Source organism: Thalia democratica, chromosome 2 (genome assembly GCF_965202585.1).
Source record: "Thalia democratica chromosome 2, ktThaDemo2.hap1.1, whole genome shotgun sequence".
NCBI classification, from domain to species: Eukaryota; Metazoa; Chordata; class Thaliacea; order Salpida; family Salpidae; genus Thalia; species Thalia democratica.
Genome location: NC_139166.1, coordinates 30,427,439 through 30,439,061, shown reverse-complemented (window position 1 = coordinate 30,439,061; position 11,623 = coordinate 30,427,439).

Genomic DNA, 11,623 nt, shown 5'->3' with positions numbered 1-11,623 from the left:
TTTGTAATTTTCTAAAAACTTATTGATTTTTGTTTATATAAACTGTTTAGGATATTGATTTTTTTAAAGTATATTTTTGATTTTAAAGAGTTCTTCTTTAAATGTCACAAAATTAAAACTAATGTTTGAATATAGATTTATTAACCCTAGTTTCCAAGCTTTTGGACAAGTACTTGTGTATTGCACAATTAAAATAGTGTCGATTGGTTTTCTATATACACTGGTTTGTTGTTGATTTTTAATTTTTTTTATTTCTGTATCGAGGATCGGTAGTTTATTGTCGTTGGGTCTTCCTATGACCAAATATTTTGAGCGTTTTTTTTTTGTCGTTCAATAAGTGTGGTACCCAAAAAACGCAACCTTAGAGTTTCTAGCTGGAAATTGTTTCACATGCAGCAACTATCACAAAAACACATTGTACAAATTTAAAACGATTTTAAGAAAGTTTTACGGAGGTGTAAACAATTGGGAATTGAGCAAAGGTTTACCTCTTCAAGAACGCCTCAGACAAATGGTTATGTTGAAAGACAGAATAGAACAATCAATGTGGCTTTTCGTTCACTTGAAGACAAAACAAATTGGGCTCTTCACCTCCCATTAATTACTTGCACCATTAACAACTCACTTATTGAAGATTCCCCTTACACCCCGGCCCAGTATGCATTTGGATGCTCTTTAAATTTAAGTGGCCGACTTCTTTTTGATGAAGTTGATGAAATTCATCAAATCACCAGACAATCTCCTATTGAATGTGCGGTCTTTGTAAATTCCATGGCAGATATCAGCCGCAAGTTCAGAAAAACTAAAAATGATGCACCTTTTTATCAGCCAGGCCTTTTTAATTGTAGATATGTTTGGTTGAAAAAGAATAGCAGAAAGAAATTAGATAAGTTGTATGAAGGACCATACAAAGTGGTAAGAAATAAATCAACAGAACATTCTTTGTACATAATAAAAAAATTCTCAGGTTGTGAAAGTATCAATTGGAAATACTAAAGCTTATGTTGGTCCGTTAAATCTTACTGATGAATTGGAAGGTATTAATAGTTATAATTTAAGACCACATGGGCCAGTAAATTGTGCAGAGACCCATAGTTCAGAGGAGTAGGACATGGTCAATGGTATGGTGGATTATTTTGGGTTTGGACTGTAACAATTATTTTTTTTATTTAATATCCAAAATTATTAATATTTCTTTTTGAGCTATTTTATCCGTATAATTATTTAAAAAAATTTTAAACAAGTTATACGTAATTTGGGATAAAAAATTTCTGTGTTTTAAATGTGCTTTGTTTTTGAGTTGATTTGTTTATCTAAATATAAACTAACTTATAACAAGATAATAAGATTTTTTTACTTTTATTTTATTTATTCTTACTTTTTTGTATCTAAGTTGAACTATTAAATACAATTATTGCTTGTTAAATTTATGACAATTTTTGAAACAAAATCTTAAATTTTGGCTTTAAGATTATTTTATTAACACACAAAAAAAAACATATCAAAAATAGAGATTTATTCTAACATTTTATTTTATAAAAAAACTAATTTTTTGTTTGCTTTTATTGTGTTGGGAAGTTTAAATAAATAATGAAATCTTGCTTGTGTAACTTACAGTAACCAAGCAAATTTAACAACAACTGTAAACATTGAAAAAATTCCCTAAAACACAACAAAAAAAATGAAAACTTTATTAATTGCTGTTCTATGGAATTCATTGATTTATGTTCAGAAGTTTGACATTTTACATGACCGTAATGTTATGTGTAACTGTATTTGATTTTATGGGTTTTGTCGCCATGATTGTTATTATGGTTTATTTATTTTGTCGATAATCTTAGTATGACGTTATTTATACATATTTTGTTTTTTGTTACCTATGTATTCTTTTCTTTCCTTAAAGAGGGTGAGGAAGGAAAGCGGGATGTTACTGCACATCTTTACTAGCGTGTTTTTATATGTTTTACTGTTTTGAGAACAATACTTCATTAGATAGGTGCATGTTAAAAAAAAAAAAAAAAGAGAGGAAAAGTAATGTAACGATACGTTATTTTATTCCAATTTTCTATTTTTTAATTGGAAACACTTTGTTTCTTTTAAGTTTTTTATATTTTGTTACAAATTGGTTTACTATTAAGTTTTTAGTATATAAATTTATCCCAACTATTTTGTATTTTATATTATTAAATAATTTTTATCAAAGTAAAATTAAACTATGTCACGGGTCAGTCCAAACCCAGAGTGTCTTCCTCTGGGTTTGGACTGACCCGTGACATAGTTTAATTTTACTTTGATAAAAATTATTTAATAATATAAAATACAAAATAGTTGGGATAAATTTATATACTAAAAACTTAATAGTAAACCAATTTGTAACAAAATATAAAAAACTTAAAATGAACAAAGTAGTTAAAATTAGACAAAAATTACAATAAAAACTCAGGTATGAAAAAAATCAATAAAATTTTATAAACTGTTATAAAATTTTATACAATGTTAACAAAATTCAAGAAAATACTTAAATTTGTCTAAAAACAATTTAAGTATCTTGCTTATAAAAAAGTCAATAAAATTAGTCACTAGCACTCAGGAAAAGGTGATTCTGCTGGAAGACAATAAACTTCACTCCAATTCTTTCCTCAGAACTCAGACTACTCTCACTAACAATGTCCAAGCTTACAATACTCCTTTTTCTTGACTGAAGACTATTGTTATAGCAACAATTTCAAATTTAGCTTTCCGAACAACAAAGTGTTTCCAATTAAAAAATAGAAAATTAAAATAAAATAACGTATCGTTACAGAGGTACTTCTTGATTAAAAAAAAACTGAAATGTAAAGAAAGTTTTCAAAAAGAAAACACAAATTAAGAAGTGCCTCCGTTAAACTATCTTTAAATCTTATAAAATTATTCACAATGTATTTTTTATACTTGCCTTATTTAAAACGATTTCAGCTATAAACTCTAAGGACACATTTAAAAAATACTTCAACGACCTCACTGTTCTAGTTTTTCCAAATATAGATGTTTCCAACACGTGTCTAAGTAAACTTCCAATTATTTGTATTTTTGAACTTCCGTTCATAATAATGAAGTTCCATACAAAATGATGTGAGATTTTCATTTTCCCGTTTTATTGTTTTTTGAACGACAAAAAACCACGCTCAAAAAGTTGATATAAACAATATCAATATCTCTAACAACATCACTTAAATCTTTTACTTTTTCTTTTTTTTTGCATATTTTTAATCTTTTTATCCGAAAATATAAATCTACTACAGATGGGTTAAACAGCTTTTTTACCTTTAATTTTTTTGGACATAATTCTTCTACAAGAGCTATTCGGTTTCCTACAACTTTTGAGTCAACTAATATTAAAACTTTTCATTACAACTATTTCAGTCTATTTATCATTCTCATTATCTTTCAGGGGTGTATCCTTTATTTCATAATTTGATTTTTTCTTAAGGTTTATCATTTGGTAAATTTTTAGTAACAGCTCCTTTTTATATTTTGCTATTTTACTAGCATTGACTAACAATCTACTGTTTTCTTTCGCTGCTGACTTTAACTTGCTGTGCATTTTTATTATTTTTGCGGTCATTTCTTCAATTTTTTCGATCCTCAAAATAGCATTTTTTTTATAATTCGACAAAATTATTTTTCATTACAACTTTTTTGTCAGTCTACTTCTCTTGTTATAAACAAGAAACTATAAATTATAGCTTTTTATAGCTGTTATTTTTCTTCTATTAGTGAAGTTGTTTTTTATTAGTTTGAAAATTTTTTCCAAATAATATAAATAAGATTGCTTTATTTAGTGTACAAAATTCCAAAAACACTAGTTTCTAGTGAAACATTTTTTATCAATTTTGTTTGTTTTAGACATTCATGTACACGCTAGATAAGTGATAATTTAAAAAACTCACATGAATGCTGAATAAGTTGATGTTCATGAACTTTTACTATTCAGAAAAAATAGGAATCTTTATAAGGTTAAAAAACTATGTTTTATTTATGCTGATTTTATATGTTGTTATTGTTTAAATAACGGGATAAGTTAAAAGTAGTATAAGCATATTAATATTATAACATTATAACCTAAAATCTAAAAATCCATAATTATCATACTACTAACTAACATTTAATTAAAGAAAGTTTTTATATTGAATTTGGATACTTTTCTTCATTAATAAAAAGTGATCTACTGGATTCACTATTTAATATCCGTCCGGTTCCAGATCCTAAATCTTTCAAGTTTTATGTAGTTTCAATAGAGAACAATCTTATAAAATTTTATTGTTATACTACCATTAATTAGTAAAAATTGTTTACATTAGTAAATGGCTTTACAAATATTTTGTTAAAAAAAACATAATGCTATTGTCAAAATGTTTTATTTCAACACTAGAAAAAGAACGTTGTAAAAAAAAATCTACCTGTACGAAATCTTAGTTTAGTTGTTAAATTTCAAGCTACTTATACGACTACTTTTGAATTTTGTACCTTGTATGACGTAAAAGAAAATTAAATCAAATGTTACAATACTTTTAAAAAATAACGAGCTTTTTTTATGATAAGCTTTACATTAGAATTTTACTTACAATAACTTCTTTTGCAACTGTTTATGTTTACAAATATAAAATTAAGTAATTTAGTAAATAACGTTTACTCATATCAATGCCATTAAGCTACAAAGAAACCTATTCTTCTTTTTTTGAATTGTGATGAAGAAATAAAAGTTTTTCGCCGGTTTTTGGAAGCAATCGATTCCGCTTTTGTTTGTACAAGTTACCAGCTTATCAGAATAAACAGAAGATAGTGGTGCCGAAAGATACTTTTATGCAAATTTAGCAAGGTGTGCGTATTTTTTCTTGTTTGAGTTCCACCAAGACAAGATTTCAGCTTCTTTAACTTTTTCAGCAGAAATTTAGTTTTAGGCTAAAAAAAAAATTCTTTCTCAATCGCTTGATCAACTGAATCTTATTGCTCACTTTCGTGAGTGTTTGCACTTGTTTCCGATTTAAATGTAGAACAAAACAACAACAAAAATTTGGGAACATCATTTTAAAGTAGTTGAGCTTTAGGTTTATTAGGCGGTATTAGAGGAACTTGCCCACTTTGACAAGTCTCACGACAGCTATTATTTTTACTTCTGATTTCAATAGTCTTGCAACCTTATGTTTCAGATTAGCAGGGAAAAATTATGGGTAGGAAGTTTAGGTGATATTTAACATTGCGATATTTGTATATACAAAGAAATGTTATATAACTTTACGGAATTGAAAAGGTAACTTCTAGTCCATTTTGAGTCCTGAAACTTTACTGGATTCCTCTTCAGAGGTTCTATTTTTGTGATTCAATTTTATTTGAAGTTTAAATTTTTTTTTTATAATTGTTATTTAAATCTACATACTTGAACGCAATATTAACGCTAGCTAGTCTAGTAAAAACTGTCTTATAAAGCTTTACGGAATTGAAAAGGTAATTTCTAGTCCATTTGGAATCCTGAAACTTTACTGGATACCTCTTCAGAGGTTTTATTTTGTGATTTATTTTTATTTAACAATTTTATTAAGATTTTTTTTTTTAATTGTTATTTAAATCTACACACTTCAACGCAATATTAACGCTAGCTATCCTAGTAAAAACTGTCTTACAAAGCTTTACGGAATTGAAAATATAACTTCTAGTCCATTTCGAATCCTGAAGCTTTACAGAATTCTTCTTCAGAGGTTTTATTTTTGTGATTTATTTTTATTTTAAACTTATATTATTAAATTATACAAGAAAATTATAACTTAAAACTTGATTACTTATTAAATTTAATCGAAAGTTTTGAGCTCAAATCATTGTTCATTCAAGCGTTTAAGAGTAAGCTCTCAAAGTCATGTGCTTTACTGATGCAACATGAGAACAGTTAAAATAAGGAGAAAATTAAGTGCACACAAGAAATGACTAATGTAATGTAGCATGAAGTCTAGTAAAAATGTTTAAAAAAATTATAACAAAAACTTGGTAGAACTTTAATGAGTATTTTTTACAACAATTCAAAATTAATACTACTAAACAATTGTTTTAACATTTCAACTATTGGTGTTTTTTATACTAGAAAAAGTTTAACCGACTGTTTAATGAAACATTAATAATAAAAAAACAAATGTATAGTTGAAAGTTTTTTAGTATTTGAACTCATGTTTAATTTTTTATATGTATTCACAGCACGTGCAAACAATTATCTTCTTGTTTATAAAACTTGTACTCCTCTTCAGATAGATTCAAACAATCTACGGTAGAAACCATTTGAAGCAGTTGTCACATTGACTCTAAAACAGATACTCAAAATCAGCGGTTCTTAATTTTTCTTTCATTTTTTTACCCCCTTTTAAAAGATTATTACCAAATTTACTTCCAACTTATGAAATAACTTTTAATTTTTAGTAAAAAAACTAAATTTTTTGAATTTTAAGCTTTAAAATATAAAAAATCAAGAAAATGTATAAAATTTATTTATTAAAAAAAAAAAAACTGTTAAACAATAAGTAATAAACTACAAATACAGTCAATAAAAAGTTAATTACATAACATGTAATAAAGATTATTTTCCCACTAAAAGAATGGAATTTACCCCATGGGTAAATTTACCCTAGTTTAAGAACTGCTGCTCTAGTTATACTATATATTTTTCAATCAAATGTTACACAATATTTTTACAAAACACTGAAAACTAATATACTAACCCATTTAATTTCATCATTAAGTTGCTTTTTTTTTTCTAGGGTAATACCGAAGACATCTGTAGCACTGGTTGGTGTTTATGACAATAAGTAAACATTAATTAGTATATAAATTGAACGGTATAAAATTTTTATTATATTAATAAAACTCAGTAAATATAGTTAGTGGTTATTCGTAGTAATAACTTTTTACCTCCTTCCTTTATCAGCATAGTTGCCACTTCCATTCTTTTGCTACAATTTTGAGATGCTTCGGTAGATAGATGAATTCTAGTCGGAAGCAACGGGTATATAAGTACAATTTGTTCTGCAACCTAAATTATAAATAAAATATTTTAAAAGTTAGTTGTAAATAAAATATTTTTTAAATGTTTTTAAGTTATTAATAAACATATTATCTTCATACTTCAATGACATAAATCCCACAGCTTATTCCGTCTGCCTGCGAATTGTGATTTATGCCAACTGCTTTAAACGTACTGAATTTATCTAACAAACTTTCTTTTCTAGTTGTTTTCTACATTGACAAAAAATGTATAGATAAAACTTTAAGTTTCTATTTACAAAACTTATATCTAAAGTTTTTCAAAGTAAATTAAAATAAAACTAACAACTTAGACACAAAAAATGCTAGCTTTATATTAACTTATATATTGAAATAGCTGATTGATATTTCATCATAGTAAGTTGAACAAAAAATTCTTAAAACGATTGTTCGAAGGACGTAAATTATGTTTTTCTGGCTAATTTTTCTGATTATTATCTTTTTAAACAGCTTAAACATAATATGTATATCAAATGACTGTTCTTTATTTTATTTTATTGAAACTTAAAATAGAGATTACTAGAAACATACAACATAATAAAACAAATATTTTGGATTTAAACAAATATAAGTTTACAATGAATACATTATTTATCTTAAAAATAAAAACGGCACTTACGTCATATTTGTCAAAAATATCTCTCCTTTTTTTTTTCTTCTTCTGAGCTCATGAACGGGTCGAAAATTTTTTTTTCTTTACAATGAACTAGTAGAAAACATTCTCAATTAAAGTTTTGCACTTAACTTTAAATGAATTAATTTTTTTCATAAACGTCATAAAAAATATGTTAAATTAAACTTTTTATCTGCTTAACTTCTACGTTAAAAAATATTCAAACATTTTTTCTAAAACAACAATACTGAAGCATTTAATTGATTCTGTATAAACTTCAATATAAAAATAACAATCTACCAACTTAAATGACCCCATCGATTTATAAAAGAAAATATTTATAAAAAGTTGTTTTACTCTTATAATAATCAACTATCTTTAAGTTTCTCATAAACAATATTTTCTATAACTTTTTTTTATCAGTAATCTTATGACATCTAAAGATAGTGTAAAGCTATTTTAGGCAATAAAAGACTCTTTATCTTTTTATAAAAGCAGATGTAACATTTCAGTTAACAAATTATATCTTCAAAATAGTTTATAGAACTACATTTAACTATTTCTTTTTAATATAAATGAAACATTGCTAAGAATTCCAACGTAGTGATAAATTCGAACGCTATATTCAAGACAACAAAAGGTAAAATAAGTTTCACTGTCAACAATCTGAATAAATATATACCTATCAAAACTAGAGTACATTAGACAGTAAAAAAAAATTAGAACATAACTTACTTTTTCTACGAAACTCTGCTCAACAGTTTCTCCTCTATACAACTTTTCAGTATTAGATCGGTCACATGGATGGAAATACACTTCACTTGTTTTCTTTACGTTTAAAACATTTATGAAAAATGCATCGATCACCTGCGTATATTAAAACTTATTTAAAAAATAAAAATCCATTGAAATAACAATTGAGAAATATTGGTTAGAAGTTCTCCTCTGTGTGCTATACAATTTTTGTTTAATAAGCATAAATCGTCATGATTAACATCTCTACAATATCCAGTTTGATTGCTTAGTGCTAATGTTATAATAGTAAAAACGTTACTATCTATACTTGGCTCTCTATCCCATAAAAATGTAACCTGTAAAGTATTTAAATTCAAAAAATTATGTTTACTTTATTTATAACCACGAAAAACAATAAACAACTTGTCCTTCAGGATCTTTAACAAAATTTTGTTCATACTCGGGTTCTTTGCAATTTGTTTTTAATTATTTTACAGATAGTTTTTCACTTTTCTGTAAAAAAATAAGTTTTACTACTTGTTTAAATTTTTTAATATAGGTTTTTACAAGTTCTTACCGTCATCGTTGAATGTTGATCATTATCTTCATAACTTTTTATCGGTTGTTTTTCTGAAGTTTTGCTTTTATTTTGTTTTTTATTACCTGTGATCTTTAAAAAAATATAAGACTAGTAATACAATTTCTAAATTAAAAATGAATTTACTTTTGGAGTAATTTTCTGCATATCGGCCAAAGTTAAATTTTTGGAACTTTTTTTCATGTCTTGTTTTGCGGTAAAATCTTGTTTTGGCTTCCATACTTCTTCTAAGTAAAGTGTGGGATCTGTCATTATGCACTTTATAGCTGTCCAGTTGGATTACAGGCAATTTTTTATTTATTGCATGCAACCTGTACCTTTATTAAAACAAGTTATTTAATAGTTTTTTTATTTTAATATTTAGTTAAAAAATATAAAACTTATTTACTTTGCTTTCATGTTTCGATACATTATTTGCACAAATACGTTCGGCTTCAACCTTAACTTTTAGTTCAAAATTTGATGTTTTACAGTTCTAAACCAGTTTTCTGCGTCAGCACTGGTACCTCTGGAATGATGTTAAGTTTAAAACAATAAATTTCTAAGTAAATAAAAAAAAGTTTACCTAGTTTTACGACTGTCTTTGTTATAAATAGCAACTCCTGTCCATAACGGTGCAAGAGGCATGTAAAACGTCACAAGATCACTGATAAACTCAGGTAAAAAATAATGGTTTAGTTTCTCGTCGTTGTCTGGTTTACGCTTTTTTAAACTTTCCGTATTAAGTTCTGAATTTTTTTTTTCCAAAAATAGACCTTTGTGCCATAGTTTTACATGCCTCTGCCTCCCTTTCATCAAAATGTAAAAATTACTCGGTTTTTTCTACATCGTCGTCCTCATCATTGCTTTTCTTACCACAAATTTGTTTTTTAAGATAAGCTAAGGCAGTCTATAAACGTAAAGTTTATTATCAATATTTTTAATGATAATTTTAATATAAATTGTTCAAATACTAAAACTAAAAATAAATAATCACTAATAAAAAATAACAAATAAAACCAAAATTATTCAATGATAATTTTATAAAATTAATTACTTATATTCAAATTAAAACAACACCTCTTGAAGTTTACCGAACTTTTCATGCAACGATAAATCACACAAATGTGAAAATGTTAATCCAACTTCTCTCATATCAGTCGAATTCATCAGGGTGGCAAAAACGTACGAACAAAAATTTTTTAAACCTTCGTCCGTAGTTAATTTTGACAGCTTGTTTGTTATTGATTTCATTATGTGCAGACTGCACAAATGTATAATAACTTTGCTGTTTGGCCACCTTCCTTTTTTTGAAATAAACACTTGCCAGCACCTTAATATGAAAGAGTAGTAAATGAAAATTAATTTTAGTACTTTTTTGAGTTATAAAAGGGTTTTGACTGTAAAGCTAGGGTAAGGTAAGTCTGTAAAATATTTTTCTTTGTCTCTGTTTAACTTATATTGGCTTGACTTACCTTTGTTACGTTTATTTTCTCCTTATCTTAACAGTTCTCATGTTGCTTCAGTAAATCACATAACTTCGAGAGCTTTTTTTAAACGCTTGAATAAACAATGATGTTACTCTTCATCAAATTTAATAAGAAATCAAGTTTTAATTATAATTTTTTTGTAAAAGTTAATGATATAAATTTATATAAAAAAAAGATCACAAAAATAGAACCTCTGAAGAGGAATCCTGTTAAGTTTCAGGATTCCAAATGGACTAGAAGTTACCTTTTCAATTCCGTAAAGCTTTATAAGACAGCGTTTACTATGCTAGCTAGCGTTAATATTGCGTTCAAGTATGTAGATTTAAATTATAATTATATAAAAAATTTCAATAAAATTTTAAAATAAAAACAAATCACAAAAATAGAATCTCTGAAGAGGAATCCAGTAAAGTTTCAGGATTCCAAATGGACTAGAAACTATCTTTTCAATTCCGTAAAGCCTTATAAGACAGTTTTTACTAGGGTAGCTAGCGTTAATATTGAGTTCGAGTATGTAGATTTAAATTATAATTATATAATAAATTTATACATATATATATTTTTTTTTAAGGTAGAAAAACATCAGAAAATACTCACTTTCCCCTCTGCAACGATAAACGTTTTCTGAAGGTCAAGCAAGTGAGTAATAATATTTTAATAAAAACAGATCACCAAAATAGAACTTCTGAAGAGGAATCCAGTAAAGTTTCAGGATCCCAAATGAAATAGAAGTTACCTTTTCAATTCCGTAAACATTTATATTATATAACCGAGATTATATAACATCTCTTTGTATATCCAAATATCGCAATGTTAAATATTACCGAAACTTCTTATCCATTGAAAAATTCAAGTCGATACCGTGAATCAACAGCTGTTGTGAGTGAAAACAAGTCGTTATTATGAAGGTTTGTTCATGTGCTGTCATTAATAGTATAAAACTTTCTTTCGAAAGCCTCTAATATATTTTCTGCCAAGGTTGATAAGGTTGTAGAACTACTTTGACTTGGTGGACTAAAAGCTTTATGATTAAATTTTTTTTTAGTATTGCTGCATGCGGGATTACACTTGACAGCAATGCGTTTTTTTTACTACACTGCTGCATTACTAAGTAAAAAGGTTCGAGTTTCCATTCATCAGCTGTAG